The sequence below is a fragment of the Trachemys scripta genome, chromosome 2 (genome assembly GCF_013100865.1).
Source record: "Trachemys scripta elegans isolate TJP31775 chromosome 2, CAS_Tse_1.0, whole genome shotgun sequence".
NCBI classification, from domain to species: domain Eukaryota; kingdom Metazoa; phylum Chordata; order Testudines; family Emydidae; genus Trachemys; species Trachemys scripta.
In genome coordinates this window covers 20,425,658-20,440,493 of record NC_048299.1, presented here as the reverse complement: position 1 = coordinate 20,440,493, position 14,836 = coordinate 20,425,658, and the positions used below count along the sequence as shown (strand labels likewise).

Sequence of the window (14,836 nt, the reverse complement as noted above, 5' to 3'; positions counted from 1 at the left end):
TCCCTCCATGTGCAAATACTATTGGACAATATCACCGCAATGGCATATATCAATAAACAGGGAAGAGTGAGATCTCCTCCCTTCTGCTCCGAGGCAGTCATACTGTGGAACTGGTGTGTTAGAAACCAGGTTATCATATAAGCCAGATACTTTTTGGGCATTCAGAACTCCCTAGTGGACAGCCTGAGTAGAACTCTCTGCATGGCCCACGAAAGTGAGATACATGACACAGTCCAATCTCTATGTGCAGTGCGGTACTCACCTGTGGGACCTCTGTATCCCAGATGAACAGAGAGCTTCTCATGTATTGCTCGATGGGAGCCATAGGAAGCAACTGCCAGGGCGATATTCTCCTGTTCCCCTGGACAGGTGACCTTCACTACGCCTTCCCTCCTATTCCCTTTATACTTCAGGTTTTCCAGGAAATTCATCAGGGTGGAGCACCAACATCCTCCTAGCACCTTATTGGCCCAGACAGTTCTGGTTCATGGACTGCTTGATGCACCCACCGTCAGGATCCGCTCATTCCTGGATCTCCTCATGCAGGACTGCGGAAGGCTTAGGCACCCCAACCTGAGTTCCTTACACCTCACGGCCTGGTATTTGGATGGGTGTCCAATGCTCCTGTTCTGTCTTGGTCCAAGAGATCCTTAACCAGAGCAGGAAAAGTTGATCAGAACATGCTGCCGTGCTAAATGGCTCCACTTCTCAGAATGGGCACTCCACCACCACTATTCCCTTGACATGGTGACAGTTGACAATAATTGGAATGATCTCCTCGCCCTAAAGATTTAGCCCTTTAAGTCGCTTTGTGTACACCTAGCAACACTTAGTGCCTCCCTTCCCATGGTGGACGGATGCTCTGTCTTCACACACTCAATGACAGTATGCTTTATGAAAGGCTTGATCAGAACCTTCCCACCGGTCATCAAGCCAACTCTCCAGTGGGATCTTGACCTCATCCTATCAACTCCCACCCTTCAGATGTATGACAACCTGTCCCACGACCCACCTCTCATGAAAGTGGTGTTCTTAGGTAGCCATCACTTCAGCCAGAAGGTCAGTGAGCTAGCGGCTATTATGCCAGACCCTCCCTACATGGTATTCCACAAGGAGAAGGTCTCCCTGCAGTTATACCCCAAATTCCTCCCCAAGGTTGTGTCCGAATTCCATATCAACCTAAAATTCACTTACCTGTTTTTTTCCCCAAAATATCATGCCTCGCCTGTGGATAAGAAACTACACTTCCTCAACATCAGACGTGCTCTGGCGTTTTACCTGCAAAGAACCAAGCCCATTGGAAAATCTCCAAGACAGTTTGTTACCATAGCAGAAAGGTTGAGGAGCTAAGGGATAGCTCAGTGGTTTGAGCATTGGCCTACTAAACCCAGGGTTGTGAGTTCAATCCTTGAGGGGGCCACTTAGGAATCTTGGGCAAAATCAGTACTTGGTCCTGCTAGTGAAGGCAGGGGGCTGGACTCGATGAGCTTTCAGGGTCCCTTCCAGTTCTGAGATAGGTATATCTCCATATATTATATAAGCCATTTCCTCACAGAGGAATTTCCAAGCGGGTCTTCAGATGCATTCTGGAATGCTATAAGATAGCAAACCTTCCCCTCCTAGGGGTGTTATAGCTCACTGTTTATTTAATAATCTGTATTATCGTAGTGCCTAGGAGCTGCAGTCAAGGACCAGGACCCTGTTATGGAGCAGTACGGCCCAATGGCCTTAGTCCATACAACACCCCCCCACCCCGGCCACAGGCAGGGTAGTGCGGCCTAGCGGCCAGAGTCCATATACTTCCCATGTGTTCGTGTGGGATGGTAGAGGGACCTGGGCCTGCCCTCTCCACTGGGTCCTGACCCAGGGCCCTGATAGCAGCAAGTTCCCCTTGCCACTAGCTCGGCGGGGATCCGCCCGCAACATGCCGAGCGCCTGTACAGCTCTAACGCTGTTTACCTCTAAAGTTCCCCTGGGCCGATATAACATGAATTCAGATAGAACGCGGTAAAGCAGTGCTCCGGGGGCGGGGAGGAGAGAGGGCTGCACATTCCGGCGGATCAAAGCAAGTTCGATAGAACGCAGTTTCACCTATAACATGGTAAGGTTTTTTGGCACACAAGGACAGCGTTATATCGGGGTAGAGGTGTACTTTCAAGATGGCTAAGTACTGAAATTGTAATAGATATGTGGACATATCTCTAGTTTTACTAAGCTTTGTAATGCAGAATACGGTATTGTGAACTGCTAGCAGCAGCAGATGGGATGAGTGTTTTGAGTCATGAACATCCTGACCATCTGTATAATGTATTTGATTCCTTTGAATATGGCCAAGTAATTTGCTATAGGGAAATTAATTTTTCAAGACCTTGGTGTCTTAAGAATAGCATGAAAAGAAGCTTCTGGTTTTTTTTGTTATAACATGCCATAATTTATAAAGTGTGTGTGCTTATAAACTGATAGGCCCAGTATACGTACCAGTGTGGTTAAGTGTGATATGTGACAAGTCTGAATATTGTAATATAAAGAATTACATGTTCTGTACTCACTGTATAAAATGGCCTTTGTATTGTACATATTGTGTTGTCCACACACGTGATATAATTTCTAGGGGCTAAGGGCTTTGATAATGCACACAGCTGAAATGAGCCATTAGCTAAATAACATCCAAACATACCTTTGCTATTCAGCTATGAGTCAGTATAGCCTTTATGTTTCCATAAGGGACATTCACGCAGTAGAAAATACTTATTATTTCAATAACTGGGATAACAGGTAGTATGTTAATTTGAAAATGAAATGAAGATGCAAAGAGACCAGACCATGGAAAATATTGGCAAAGATGATTGCTATAAACACTGTAAAAGTTTTGCAGGAATAAAGCTGATTTTATGTTAAGGGAAAAGACAAGAAAACTTGTGATGCATTTTAGTAAGTATATGTATTTTTGCTAATGGATATAATCAGTACTATAGCTCTTTAAAATTTCTCTCTATTAAGGATACATTATAGGTTTCTAGCTCTCCCAGTTTCATTTAAAAGATAATTCTAGCATGACTTTTTGGATCATTCATATTTTTCAGCAACATTTTAAAAGATTACATTATAGCAAAATGAATCCTGTGATAAACTTTAAAAAGTAAACCAACCCATTGGTTCCCTCCTCTTTTAATTGTTAAAGGATTCTATTTCAAATAATCAGAGCTAGTTTTATCAACATTTTTCATAAACTGCTGCTGGGCCTATAATTTGTGTATTAATGTTGTGTTGGCTGAAATTTGGGTTTATCTAATGTGATCCTGGGAGCTAATTTGAATAAATCATATTTCAAATAAATGTTGATCTATTCTGAGTGTCTGGGGGGGGGGAAAAGATTGTGATTTCAATAAAAGGAAATGTGACACATGACAAACCCATTATGGCCATTGGGCATCATAACTCTATTCTCCAAATATTTAGAACACTTTTTAAAAACCCGGGCTCCCTCTCCCCCCTACAAATTAACTAATGGGTTGACAATGCTGTAGCTAAGACGAGAGTGGCCTACATGTATCCCCTTGTTGGGTTTAGTATATGGCTATTCCAGGTGGAGACAGAGTGAGCAGTTTCCAAAAGTTCACCTTTTCTTTATTGAACAGCCCTTTAATCACATAAAACAATAATAGAATTACCAGGGATGTGATCTCTCTTAGGTGCACAGACCTATCTCTCTTTCTCCACCTTCATTGGAATTGGAAAAGGTTCAGAAAAGGACAACAAAAATTATGAGGGTTATAGAACAGCTTTCCATAGGAGAAGAAATTAATAAGACTGGGACTGTTCAGCTTGGAAAAGAGATGACTAAGGGGGGATATGATAAAGGTCTATAAAATCATTATGGAGAAAGTAAATAAGGAAGTGTTATTTACTCCTTCTCATAACACAAGAACTAGTGATCACCAAATGAAATTAATAGGCAGCAGGTTTAAAACAAAGAAAAGGAAGTATTTTTTCACACAGCACACAGTCAACCTGTGGAACGCCTTGCCAGAGGATGTTGTGAAGGCCAAGACTATAACAGAGTTCAAAAAAGAACTAGATAAATTCAAGGAGGATAGGTCCATCAATGGCTATTAGCCAGGATGTGCAGGGATGGTGTCCTTAGCCTCTGTTTGCCAGAACCTGGGAATAAACAACAGGAGATGGATCACTTTATTACCTGTTCTGTTCATTCCCTCTGGGACACCTGGCATTGGCCAGTGTCGGAAGGCAGAATAGTGGGCTAGATGGATCTTTGGTCTGACCCACTATGGTCATTCTTATCTTCATGAGTCCTGTGTGACCATGACCTGATCTGCTCCTACTGGAGACTAATGTATTCAGTGATCTGTGAGGCTTTGTAGCCTTGTGATGAGGTGGACTAGATCCAGAGGCCTCCTGCTGGAGGCCTTGTGGCCCTGCCACACTCTGCCCCGGAAAAGGGTAGTAGAGGGGTCATCCATGCTGCCTAGAGAAGCTATGTAGGAAGCAGCCAATAGGGTTCGGCAGGCTAGTATAAGAAGAGCTGCAGGGACAGCGGGAGATCAGTTCCTTGCTAGAGCTGGGTGGTGTGCCTGGCTGGCTGAGGGAGCTACAGGCCCTCAGACAGAGCAGTCCTGGCAGAGGCCAGGGGGTGAGGGTGAGGGGGGGGGGGGGGGGGGTGCGAGAATGCGAAGGAGCTCTGTGCTGGCTGCTGGGACTCAACCATACCCCTTTAAATAAATTGTGTCACTGCTATAGTTCCCTGGGCTACTTCCCCATGGCTCTAGCACATTCTTCACCCTTGCCTCCAGGCAGTGGCCCGGGAGTCCCCGCCCACGAGGGAAGCCCGAGCTGCTGGCTGGGCCCGGCCTCCCCATGGTCCTGCGGGCTTGGCTGGGGCGCGCGGTCCGCCCGGCCTCCGGGGGCAGCAGCGGCCCCTTCGCCGCCTTCTGCAGCTGCGCCCCCTCTTCCCCCGCCCGAGCTCGCTACAATGTAGCCGGGCGGCTGGGCTGGGCTGCGCTGCGGACCTGATGGGTTGTGCTGGGGCCGGGCGGACCCTGGCTTATGCTGCCTCCCTATTTCCCTGGACATGTCCGGCTTTTTGGCAATTCACCCCGGACGGGGATTTGAGTACCAAAAAGCCGGACATGTCCGGGGAAATCCGGACGTATGGTAACCTACAGTTGCTAGAAAGATCCTTGCTGTGACATGGAGTCAGGCAGTCCACATTGGTCAGGCTGTCTTCATTGCGTGTGTGCCCTTTCTGAGAAGCCTCTGGGAGAGTGGATTCTTCTTGATGGGCCATTAATGCCTGTCTGGCCAGTGATGGGTGCTCCTTTGTCCCTATTGAAAGGCCAGCTGTGAGCATCTCCCAACCTCACAACATATTTCAGTAATACCTCAAAACTTCACATACGATGACAGTACATACAGTCCAACAGGATATTAATGTTCAACAGATCAAGACTATTAAAATGATATCTCACACTGCTTGCATTGTACAAAACGTATTGTAATCATATGACAGTGGTGAATATGGGGGTCCAGGATGCAATTTTGAGATACAGTGTCATAATTAGTAAGGGCCAGATCATGATACCCTTGCTCAACTTGAATAGTACCTTATACCACAAGTAATCCCATTGAGAAAGAAATGAAAATGCAAAGATACCAGAGGATATGAAGTCTCTGATTCTTTGGTTCATTTTGAAAGTAGATAATAATATGGGGCACAAAGGGAGAGGCATAAGTCTCTGAGACGCAGATGGTCTATTCTACTGAAAAATACAAAAGCTACCAAAAAGACAGTGAAATGGCTTCTTATAATTGTGTTTTGGGAGCTTAATTTGGAACACAGTTGTACCTACCAGTATATTTGATTTGATCAATCATTATGTCCCCTGTGGCTAATCCAGATCCTGCCCCCGCTCCATCAAAGCAGTTTTATTTTACCATAATAGTTGCAGAGTCTGAAATAGGAAGGTTTCATTTTCAGACACTCCAGGGGGTGCAGTGTTCATGCTCAGTCTGTGGCCTTAACAAACACATTTATTTTTAAGAGGAATTATAGCTATACTCAGTATCTGGAGAATGTAAAATTAAAATGATTTATTCCATGATAAATTTATGCTTAGGATAATCGTTACCTCATGTTTGCTGAGAGCATTATCTTGGGAGCAGTTGTGGCATCAGAGATGCTCGGCTTGCTTTGCATTTCTCAGCTGGCCTGCTCACAAGATGGCACTCTTCTTAAGTCAGGTGAATTTATTAGAGTGATTTGTAGCAGAGCTGCCATTGTTAAGAGTCTGCTGGCATTTTTCAGGAATATATGCAAGTTTATTTCATCCAGCTCCAATATTCCTTTTGGTGATCAGGTGTGCACATGTAGTACAACTTTATCTTAGGAGTGAAATCCTTTGTTTTGTTATTTACATCATAAATAGAATTATAAATAAACAAAAGTTTTAAAAAATACTGTCTGCTGAAATGCATTAGTATATAATCAAAAAATATATATGCTGTTATAATTATACAGCCTAGTTCACAAATTGCCTGTGTGCGACAGTAGGAGGTTGTTGAAATATTTTCAGCAAAATTCAGAATGATCAGAATACTGGCATTTTGTACTGTGCTGCAAATTCTAAATGGGTCCTGATTTTATTTTATTTTATTGCATTAGAACAAGACTTTTTCCAGTGAAAGTAAGTTCATTTGAAACCAAACTTGCATCAGAAAAGAAAAAAAAAATGATTTTTTATGTTTTCAGAGCAGAATTTCAGCTTCCATGAAATTTTACCAAAATACACTTAAAATACCATAATAAATACATTACAGTGGCAGAAAATGAGGTAAATGAAGTTGCTGAACATCCTGTGAAAAGATCCTCTCCTGTCTGACAGGCTGCTCCTCTGTTCTTCCCCCTTCAATTTATTGCTCTTTTCTGTTCCCCCCCGCCTTATTATTCCCTCCCTCCGTGCGGCCTTTTTCTTTGCCTGCATTGATGCAATCTGCTCTCCAGACAGCCCATCTACTGCTCTCTCTGTGCCCCTGCTCAGCCTGGCACAGTTTCAAGAGCAAATACAGGGGATAAAGTTGAGAGAGGCTACAGTCAAATGCTGGGGTGGGCCTTCTGAGCAGCCAGAAGAGGCACTAAACCACATTCCCCCAACACTGTAGCAAAGAGCAGTGCTCTGGGATGAGTTTTCAAAGCTGGAATCATCATGGCTGATTTTAGATACCATGATGATTGAAGGCTATAGAAACCCCTGAGATAGGACACTTCAACAAAAGTAGAAGAGTGAAGTAAGACTGCTTGTAGAACTTGGCTTCCAGCAGGGAAATTAGGGAAATCTGTTGATGCTTTCCCTGCTACTCGCTACTCCTGGGGGAATTCTGTGCCCCTGCGCAATGCAGAATTTTGCAGAAATTAACTTTGTGCATGCAGAATTTCCTTTCCCCCACTGAAATGGGCTGTAGTGCTGCTAGCTGCCAGTAGGGGCCACTGGACTCAGAATAGCCCTGCTTGCACATAGAAGACACTGCTGGGGGGAGGGAGAGGGAGCTAGAGGGTTCCCGGCAGCTGAAGTTCCCAGCATGCCCTGAGGGAAGGAGAGGATGGCACACAGGAAACTCCGTGAAAGCCTGGGACCAAGCATCAGGCTGTTTCTCCCTCTGGATCCCTGGGCTCGGGGGGAGGGGAGGGAGTGTCTGAGCAAGGGGGCCCCCCGCAGCTGCGCTCTGTGGTGTATCTGGGTTAGGGGGGCCCTGTGGCTGGGTTCTGGTGGGGAACAGGGTGCAGGTATCTGGGCTGGGGGGGCCCACATTTGGGCTCTGGGAAGGAGGGGGTTCAGGTGTATTGACTGGGGGTGTAGTGGTTCCGGGGGGGGTTGTGGGTGTCTAGCCTCCCAGCTGGCTCTGGGGCGGGAGGTGGGGGAAGGTCGCAGAGAAAAAGGAACTGGGTTGTCATAGAAGTTTCTTTAAGTCTCTACTACTGGGGAAATTTTTGTGTGTGTCTGTATTGTTACAGACATACTTGCTGTGACAGGTATTTTGAAAGAAATTACCAAAATAATTGAAACTGGAGTGATTATGTAATGTTATTTTGACAAATAAAATTTGCAGAATTTTAAAATATTGTGCCCAGAATTTTTATTTTTTGGTGCCGAATGTCCCCAAGAGTAACTTGCTTAGTTCTAATGTGCTACTTATCAGTATGTTGACATCATGGGGGTAGGGATAGCTCAGTGGTTTGAGCATTGGCCTGCTAAATCCAGGGGTTGTGAGTTCAATTCTTGAGGGGGCCATTTAGGGATCTGGGGCAAAAATAGGGTGACCAGATGAGGGGAAGAAAATATTGGGACACGGGGGGTGCCTGCCAGCAGAGCATGGAGAAAAAAAAAAGCCAGGATTTGCACTGCATTTTAAGCAAACCGAGTACCACTGATTGTTGATAACATTGGAAATAAACCAGAATAGCACTTGTGGAACATCTATTCTGCAGCATTTCCCTGTTGGAAGTGGATTAAGCTAACATGCAGATAGGCACTTTTAGCACAGAATAGGTGTGTCCACATGGAGAGCTAGTGCAGAATAGCTATTGTGCTTTAAATTCATACCCTAAATTATTTCACAATAGCTTCTCCTTATATACTTAACATCAAGGACAAATTTACAAACTTTGCTGAACTGGTGCTATGGAAAGCAATTAGAAGTGGTCCTTGTGGAGGATGAAGGTAACGGGCCAATATATATGGGGTGGGAGCTGATGTATAGAGTACCATCATCTTTTACTAAAGGACTGATAATAAACACATCAGATACTTAAAGCAGATATTCATGTTACTGGCATATTTGTTTTTCTGTAGCTGCTTCACGAGGCAAAATATGAAACAAGCAGCATCAATAATACTTGTTAGAGCTGGTTTAGCTAGTAATTCCTATAGTTAAGATTACCTGACATTTCCCTTTTATATGACCCTGTTTTCAGTTGCTTATAAATTTGCCATACTTTAACATCTTGGGATGAAATGTTCAGTGTGTGGGGAGTGCAAGAGGGGGGAAGTTCAACAAAAATGATACCAATTCTTAGGCCTAGTCTTCACTTACCGGCTGGTCCGGAGGCACGCCATCGATGTTCTGGGATCGATCCCGGAAGTGCTCACAATCGACGCCGGTACTCCAGCTCGCCGAGAGGAGTACGCGGCGTCGACGGGGGGAGACTTCCGGCCGCGTCTGGACCGCGGTAAGTCCGGAGTAAGGTACTTCGAATTCAGCTACGTTATTAACGTAGCTGAATTTGCGTACCTTAGTCCGAAGTCCGGACTAAGTGTAGACCAGCCCTTAGAATGAGGTTAGGAAAACTGTTTTGCCCACGTTAAATAAATCAATCTTACAACTGTTTTGTTGAGAAGCTTTAACTCCTACAGGCCTTGGAGCAGGGATTTGAAATTCAATGTGTGGGGATTGTCCATAATGAGTCTGAGCCTTTTGCTATCCCTGTGAAAATTTGCACAAAATATGACCCATTTATAACTTTCAAAAAATTTCAGTTTACACATGCTCAGAGTCTTGTTAGTTTGTCAGGTAAATTCTCCAAAGATCCATCTGCACCAATTGTGCTCCAGCCCAGGGCTGCAGGGGCTGAGCAGGACTGTCCCCATGATTGATGCCCTGGTTGCCCGAGCATCAGAGCTGAGAGTGGTGACAGTGTCTCTCCTGTGCTCTCAATGCCTCCCCACTGGTGTCCACACACCTGCTGGCATGTGTGCTAGGTCATGCCTCATGGAGGATGCTGTTTTGAAGAGCATGATGCTCTGCCCTTGTGCACATGGGTGTATGCAAGTTCATGCTAGCAGGGCTGGAGTGGCATGATCTTCAAAATGGCATCACCCACCCAGGATACCAGAGAAAACCACATCCAGTTTTGTCTCCATACTGGATGGAGGACAAACCACAGGAAAAGAGACTGGCTTAAAACAGGATGAATGGTGTGCCTAGGTAGAAGGGTCTTTGTCTCATACCCTGTCTTGTGGCTAGCTCACCCAGAAGATTTATTTTTATTTCATTTATTCTTTTAGCACAGACTTCTGCCACTTGAGCTGTGGATCTAAAGGTTCCTACCCTGCTGGTGACCCATATGGTAGTTAATATGGTTTCACATGATGGAATTTCTGTGTTTTAGTTTCCTTTACTAAAACTTAGGAAATTACATTAAAACAAAAAACACTGTGACTGGGGGTGCCTGGGATGAATCACACTGAGAATCCCACGCTGGGGCAGACTGCAAGAATCAGAGCAGACAATCACCCAAAACTGGTGGGTTAGTCTATAGTTCATAGAATATCGGGTTAGAAGGGACCTCAGGAGGTCATCTAGTCCAACCCCCTGCTCAAAGCAGGACCAATTCCCAACTAAATCATCCCAGCCAGGGCTTTGTCAAGCCGGGCCTTAAAAACCTCTAAGGAAGGAGATTCCACCACCTCCCTAGGGAACCCATTCCAGTGCTTCACCACCCTCCTAGTGAATTTTTCCCCCCTAATATCCAACCTAAACTCCCCGACTGCAACTTGAGACCATTACTCCTTGTTCTGTCATCTGCCACCACTGAGAACAGCCTAGATCCATCCTCTTTGGAACCCCCTTTCAGGTAGTTGAAAGCAGCTATCCAATTCCCCCTCACTCTTCTCTTTTGCAGACTAAACAATCCCAGTTCCCTCAGCCTCTCCTCATAAGTCATGTGTTCCAGCCCCCTAATCATTTTTGTTGCCCTCCGCTGGACTCTTTCCAATTTTTCCAAATCCTTCTTGTAGAGTGGGGTTCAAAACTGGACACAGTACTCCAGATGAGGCCTCGCCAATGTCGAATATACTCACCAAGGCAGTAAAACAAGCTTCTGCAGTGCCACACTGGTTAACCAGAAGACAAACAGTTCCCCTTGGGCATTCCAGCCCTTGTCTCCCATCCAGACAAACAGGTCTAATATGGTGAGAGGTTAGTGAAAACCCAGTTCACAATATGTGAGGTTCTACTAATCCCAAAGGATAAGACACTTACCTCCAGGTCATTAAGTATCTCAGATCTTACCCAAATATCACACTGTCAGCCAATCCTTAGTAAACTAATGAAAGATTTTCTTAATAGAAAAGAAGAGTTATTGAATGGTTAAGGAATCATCTACATACAAGTGATTGCAGAGTCCTTAGATCAAGTTTGTAGCAGTGATGGAATAGTCTGCTGGCTTACAAAAGTCTCTCTGGAACTTACAAAAGATTTGAAGGTCCTCAGTCCATAGTTCAAAATACTCCTTTTAGTTGTAAATCCACAATCCAGAGAATTGGAGCGGGAAAGAGACAAAATGGAGATGTCTCACTGTCTTTTATGTCCTCTGCCATGTGCATGGAAATTTACTGTCCCAAACCAGGCTCACAGTCCCCTGTCTTATTTATTGCCGAAGCTGGAAAGTATGTAGTGAATGAGACTAGAAAGAGGATCATTTTGTTGTTGAGGCTGTTGAATGCCCTCCCCCCTAGAGAAATGGATTCTACCCCTGCCTCTGCCACAGCATTCCTGTTTTGCGGGGCATGTCACTTAATTGTCACCTGTGAAGAGTTTACTTTGAGTGTTCTTCATTTTCAGGGAGCCGGACTTGAGACATCTGAGGTCTGATTTGTGGAAGTACTGAGCACTCAGCTGCAAACTGAAGTTAATGGGAGCAGTACTTTGAATCTATAAAATACTATATAATGCTAAGAACTCTGAAAGATCAGGTTCTGTGTGCCTCAAAACAGGCACCCAAAATTAGTGGACCCATTTTACCTTAATCTCATTGTGCCTCTGTTCCCCATCTGTAAAATGGAAATAAAAATACCCTCTCACCTCACAGGGATGTTGTGAAAATAAATTAAAAGTTTCTGAATCACTCACATGCTACAATGAAAGCCTCTGCGGTAACTAATAATTTTGAATTCAGAACAGTGTTTGAATGATGTGTATTAAATAAGGCCAAACATTGAACAATAAAGATAAAACCAAATACTGGCTCATTCTGTGCCTGTGCATGGAAGAGGACTGATCCTATGGGGAAAAATAGTATGTTATCATGTAATTAAAGACTGTTATAATGCATACACCCAAGAGGGTCTAATTAAGCTTTCAGAGTCAACCTTTATTTTGGCATTTTCTAATTTTTTTGAGTGATTGATTTTGCAACCTTAATATTCTTCAATGTAGCCTTTGGATGCAACAGGGTTAGTATACTGTGATTCAAAATGATATACATTTGAAAAGAGAAAGCATAGGTTTGCAAGTAAAATTACCATGCATGGTGTAAATGCATTAATTTGCAATTCCTGCTCTATTAGCTGTATAACATTGTACCACTGAATGTAAACTCCTCAGGGGGGTTGTTTGCCTTTAGGTTCCTGACTTGCTTCATAAATGTCCATATCTCAGAGGACTGTAAGACAGCTAATCACCTGAGCAGGTGGTTTTTGTTTACTGAAGAGGCTTGGAAGGGGCATGTTAATAGAGGAAAGCAGAGCTGTGTGGGTCTCAGGTTCATTAGCTGTAGTTGAGAGCACCTGCTGGGCCTGAAACACATTCATTCCATCACATAATTTACATACTGAACACACTAAGGTTGCACTTGAAGGGGAAAGTACTTCAGTTCCTTTGAGACTGTTGGTATATGCGGTACAGCAGATAAATTCGAGAATGCTATAATTATTTGGTACATCTTCATGTGTGCACTATTATTTATTAGTTTGCATGCATACATTTTCTTTTGGCATCAAAATTCCATTTGAGAATTTATACAGTCAATTAACCAGAAACAATTAATGACTACAGTGAAGGAGCTAGCTAAAATTATAATGACATCTCGCACATCACCACATTTCTTCAGTGTTTGAAGTCCTGTGAACAGTTCTAAAACATTGCATTCATAGCCAATATCATTTCACAATAAGTCAGTGGTCCCTAATTTTTTCAGGGTGGTGCCCCCCCTTACCCTGGAACTGGGCCAGGAGCAGGACCAGGACCAGGGCTGAGGCTGGGGACTGGGAGCAGAGCTGCGGCCATGCCATGGTGGGGGGACAGCATCCAGGACCGCAGCCAGGTGTGGAGCTCGGTCCGGGGCAGAGCGGGGTGGGGTGGCGCTCCTATCCCACCCCCTGTGAGGGCTGGCCTGGGCACCGCCACATCCCCCTGAATATTTCTCCCCCCCCCGGGGGGGCATGCCCCACACTTTGGGGACGACTACAATAAGTGGTACAGTAGTTTGGGAGATACAGCAAAGTTGAATGTTGTGATAGTGTTATTGTTGCACAGAACATGTCAAACATTCTAAAGGACATCTTCCCTAATAGGCATAGGCTGGGGGTGGACCCCCCACTTCGTGGAGGCTAGTCCCCCAGCCCTGTCCCTTCTGCACAAGGCCCCGCCCGCTCACAGCCAGAGAAGCCCTGGGCCAGCCGGAATCCTGAGCCCACCCACCCTCCCCCAGCCCCCGGAGGAGTCCCAGGGCAGCCCCAGTGCGCCTCCCATCCTGAGACCCTCAGCCACCCAGTGGAAGAGCGCTGAGCTTTTTATATGCGCCATGAAGGTTCCAGAGTGGACAATCAAGATGCTAAAGGAGCACTCAAGGATGATAAGGCTATTGCGGAGAAACTAAATGAATTATTTGCATCAGTCTTCATAGCTGAGGATGTGAGGGGGGTTCCCAAACCTGAGCCACTGTTTTTAGGTGACAAATCTGAGGAACCATCCCAGATTGAGGTGTGAGAGGAGGTTTTGGAACAAATTGATAAACTAAACAGTAATAAATCCTCAGGACCAGATGGTATTCACCCAAGAGTTCTGAAGGAATTCAAATGTGAAATTGCAGAACTATTAACTATGGTTTGTAACCTATCATTTAAATCGGCTTGTGTACCAAATGACTGGAGGATAGCTAATGTGATGCCAATTTTTAAAAAGGGCTGCAAAGATGATCCCAGCAATTACAGGCCGGTAAGCCTGACTTCAGTTCCGGGCAAACTGGTTGAAACTATAGTAAAGAACAAAATTGTCAGACACATAGATGAACATAATTTGTTGGGGGAAGAGTCAACATGGTTTTTGTAAAGGGAAATCATGCCTCACCAATCTACTAGAATTCTTTGAGGGGGTCAACAAGCATGTGGACAAGGGGGAGATCTAGTGGATATAGTTTACTTAGATTTTCAGAAAGCCTTTGACAAGGTCCCTCAAAAGTTCTTAAGCAAAGTATGCTGTCATAGGATAAGAGGGAAGATCCTGTCATGGATTGGTAACTGCTTAAAAAATAGGAAACAAAGAGTAGGCATAAATGTTCAGTTTTCAGAATGGAGAAAGGTAAATAGTGGTGTCCCCCAGGGGTCCGTACTGGGACCAGTCCTATTCAACATATTCATGAGTGGTGTTGAAACTGGCGTAAACAGTGAGGTGGTAAAATTTGCAGAGGATACAAAACTATTCAAGATAGTTAAGTCCTAGGCAGACTGCGAAGAGCTACAAAAGGATCTCTCAGAACTGGCTGAGTGGGCAACAAAATGGCAGATGAAATTCAGTGTTGATAAATGCAAAGTAATGCACATTGGAAAACATAATCCCAACTATACATATAAAATGATGGGGTCTATATTAGCTTTCACTAAATTAGCTTTCACTCAAGAAAGAGATCTTGGAGTCATTGTGGATAGTTCTCTAAAACCATCCACTCAATGTGCAGCGGCAGTCAAAAAAGCAAACAGGATGTTGGGAACTGTAGCGATGTGCAGACTCACCCCTGCAGTGCCTCCTGCTGGCCTCTTCCAGGAAT

General features: G+C 44.6%; 1 protein-coding gene across 1 annotated transcript in view; it reads left to right on the top strand.

The window, feature by feature from the left end:
* PTPRN2 (protein tyrosine phosphatase receptor type N2) overlaps positions 1–14,836 on the top strand; it is a 960,120-nt gene that overhangs the window by 134,340 nt on the left and 810,944 nt on the right. The gene's annotated exons all lie outside the window — the stretch shown is intronic.